The sequence below is a fragment of the Chrysochloris asiatica genome, unplaced genomic scaffold, assembly GCF_000296735.1.
Source record: "Chrysochloris asiatica unplaced genomic scaffold, ChrAsi1.0 scaffold00653, whole genome shotgun sequence".
NCBI lineage: Eukaryota > Metazoa > Chordata > Mammalia > Afrosoricida > Chrysochloridae > Chrysochloris > Chrysochloris asiatica.
This window is the reverse complement of record NW_006409171.1, coordinates 13,789-17,529: the sequence shown is the minus strand read 5'-3', so window position 1 is coordinate 17,529 and position 3,741 is coordinate 13,789. Positions and strand designations below refer to the sequence as shown.

At 39.4% G+C, this 3,741-nt stretch overlaps 1 pseudogene; it reads left to right on the top strand.

The window, feature by feature from the left end:
* Window positions 1-2,358: 2,358 nt before the first annotated feature.
* On the top strand, window positions 2,359-3,407 carry LOC102821281 (annotated as a pseudogene).
* Window positions 3,408-3,741: the final 334 nt, after the last annotated feature.

Here is a 3,741-nt window from a genome sequence, read left to right as displayed (position 1 = left end):
GAGATGGATTGGCCAGGTGGCATCATTGATGGACTCAAGTGTTTAGAGTTCCAGCACAATATTGAATAAGGTGGGTAACAACAGATATACTTGTGTAGCTTCTGTTCTCAATGTTAAGATTTTCAGGTTCTCTCCATTGAGAGTAATGTAGGCTATTGGCTTTGTATTGTTGTTGTTGTTGTTGTTATGTGCCTTGGAGTTGGTTCCGACTCATAGCGACCCTGCACAGGGTTTCCGAGGCTGTTAATCTTTACAGGAGCAGAATGCTTCATCTTTCTCCCATGGAGCAGCTGGTAGTTTTGAACTTCTGACCTTGCGGTTCGCAGCCCGATTCGTAACCACTACGCTACCAGAGCTCCTTACTGGTTTTGTATGTTGTTGTTGTTGTTAAGTGCCATCGAGTCGGTTCCGACCCATAGCGACCCTGTATAGGGTTTCTGAGGGTGTAAATCTTTACGGGAGTAGAAAGCCTCATCTTTCTCCCGCGGAGCAGCTGGTAGTTTCGAACCGCTGACCTTAAGGTTCGCAGCCCGATTCGTAACCACTACGCTACCAGAGCTCCTTATTGGTTTTGTATATATGCTCTTAATTATATTGAAGAATTTCCCTACAATTCCTACATTGTGAAGTGTTTTTATTAAGAATGGAAGTTGGATTTTGTCAAATGTCATTTTTCATCAATCGATAAGATCATGTGTTTCTTTTCTTTTTTATTTATTTATATGGTGGATTACATAGATTGTTCTGATGTTGAACCATCCTGGCATTCGTGATATGAATCCCACTAGGTCATGATGTATTATATTTTCTATGTGCTGCTGTATTCTGTTTGCAAGATTTTTGCTGAGAATTTTTGCAACTATGTTAATGAGGATATGATACCAGAGAGAGAGCCAAACCACCCAGTATGCTAACCACAAAATATACCAGAATATTGTTGACAAGTAGATTGGAATAAGCAAGTTTGATGACCTGAGCAAGTTCACAGAAGAACTGAGGAATATGTACAGAAGGACAGAAATAAAATCATTGAACAGTGCATCAGAGCATCCAACATACTAATGAACAAGGAAAGAAGAATCAGCAAACCACAGAAAAAGGGGTTCATGATGACTGTATATCTCAGTGGCTTGCAAATGGCCACATTGTGGTCATAGGCCATTGCTGCAAGAAGAAACATTTTGAAAACACCAAAAGCTAGGACAAAGAAAATCTGGTTGAGGCAGCCTATATAAATAATTCTCTGATTCTGTGTTTGAATGTTTACCAGAATATTTGGAATGCTAACTGTGCTTAAACAGATGTCAGTACAGGATAGATTGGCAAGAAAGAAGTACATGGGGGTATATAAGTGAGAGTCACTGCTGACAGCAAGGATAATGAGCAAGTTTCCAAGGACGGTGACCAGGTATGTGATCAGGAACAGGCTAAAGATGAGAGGCTGAAGTTCTAGATACTCTGTCAGTCCCAGGAAAAGGATTTTTGAAACACATATTTGCTTTCTGAGTTCTATATTATTGATGAATCTGATAGAAAAATGGGATGACATGACAATCAAATGTGTGAATACAGGACTAGCAGCTGTAGGAACATCACCAAGGCAGACATCATCTTGAGGAAAAAAACAAAAGGAGTGGAGATAAAGACAAAAGATATACCTTCTCGATGTATATTATTTAATTGTTAAAAAAAGATAAAGTGTGATAAAGCTAACATCATCATTCATGTTTTTTTGTGGAAGGTGTATGTATTGTTAGTTTTCATTATACAATCTGTGCTTTTATGATTATTTTACATAAATAGTAGTTTTCTAAACAGAAACAGATCAACTTGGAAAGCAACCTACTGAGTCATTCTTGGTCTTCAACCCATTCTCTGGAGATGACTGCCAGGTAATAAAGATAATACAAAGATGTACTAAGAATCAGGAAGATGAAGCTGATGATCCCTCTTGTACTACCACTACCATAAGAATACAGTTAAGAGATGCAAAGACAGTGTACTGCCCTTCTGCTTTTTTAATATCTTTGTTCCAGGACAGTTTGTGAATTTGAAGTGTCTGTTGGGCCTTACTTTCTCTGAAGAAACATCATTTCGCAGCAACTGCCATTTTCTTTCCTGCCTGGGTTCTCTCTCCATTGTCGGGCAGCGGCACCTAGAGGTTGGAATTTGACGTTGCAGGATATTTGTTTTATATCAAAGTAACTAAATTCAGTCACAGCGTATTTAGAGAAAAGACTTTCAGTTTAATTCTTTGTAATTAAAGATTTCAGTTCAGAACAAAGTTGCCTTTCTAAGTATTGCTGTTGTTGGAATGATGGAAGTGCTTACCAAAAAGTGACTCACAGAGAAATAAAGATGAGTACAAGTAAAGATGACGCTCCTCATGAGCTAGATAGCCAGTTTATCTTACGCCTGCCTCCAGGGTATTCCTCTACTGTGAGGTGGGCGTACAGTCTGGTCATGTCAACCTGAAAGACAGACTGATAACTGAGTTACACCCTCATGGATGTCATGGAATCATCAGAGTGGACCTGGTTCCATTGGCCTCAAAATTGGTAGATTTACCTTACGTTCTGGAAAGCTTGAAAACCATGGATTAAAAACCAAAAACAACAACAAAAAACATTTACAATATAGCTGATATCTTTCAGATGATTGTCTCCATAGTCCTCCTGTGTAAGTGCCATTTGCTGCTGCTGATCCCAAAGCAAGCAAGAAAAAGGATAAGGACAAAGACAAAAAGTTTATCTGGAACCGTGGAAATACTCTGCCTCTGAGAATGAAAATGGCCATAAGAGAAGGTTCCAGAAGAGTACAAAGAAGAAGTATATTGAATCTCTGGATGTGAAAAAGGAAGTGAAACGGTTGTAGAGTACAGATGCGAAAGCTGTTAGCACTCATTGGGAAATAATTGCTGAAGATGAAACAAAGCAGAAAATCAGGGTGTGGATATCTCCTCTCCCGGAATGTCTCACCACAGGCAGGGCCATGACCAAATGGAACATGATGAGCTCCGAGAGATATTCAATGATGTCAGCAGCAGCAGTGATGATGAAGATGAGATACAGCCTCAAGATGAAGAAGATATAAACATCATTTACACTGGGGAAGATCTGGAGAGACGGCTACAGGACAAGCCAAATGAATCAGATGAACAGCCGCAAGAAAATGAAGGAAACAATCAACCGGTTATGGGAATTCAGAAACAAATTGATAACATGTAAGGCAAGCTCCAGAAGACTCAAGACAGCAAAATATCAGGAGGGTCTCATCATGTAAGTGAGAACTGTACTCTCAAGAACAAATTTCAGGCTGTGCTGGACAAGCTCAAACAAAAGGAAGACCAAGAAAAGGAGCAGCTCAGCTCTTTGCAAGAAGACCTAGAATCACTCCTTGAGAAGTAAGAAGAGGTTTGTTACTTACTTTCAACCTTTAGACAGGCCAGTGAAAGAAAGGAGAACCTTGTATTGGCTATTAGAACTTTGCTGTAGTTCCTGATCCCTCTACAGTCTTCTATTGAATCTATCTCATTTAAACTACGTGGCTAGGTGTTTATCATGTAGGAAATTGAATTGTATAATCACAAAACTGTAGGACAGTTTTAGGTTTAGTGGAATGAACAATTCAACCTTAATAATCACAGCTTCACTACAGGACTTTGCTGTTGTTTCTCTGTTTGCCACAAGCTAGCACTGCAACTTTGTGGTGTCCTCTGGGATTAATAAGAGCTTAGACTAG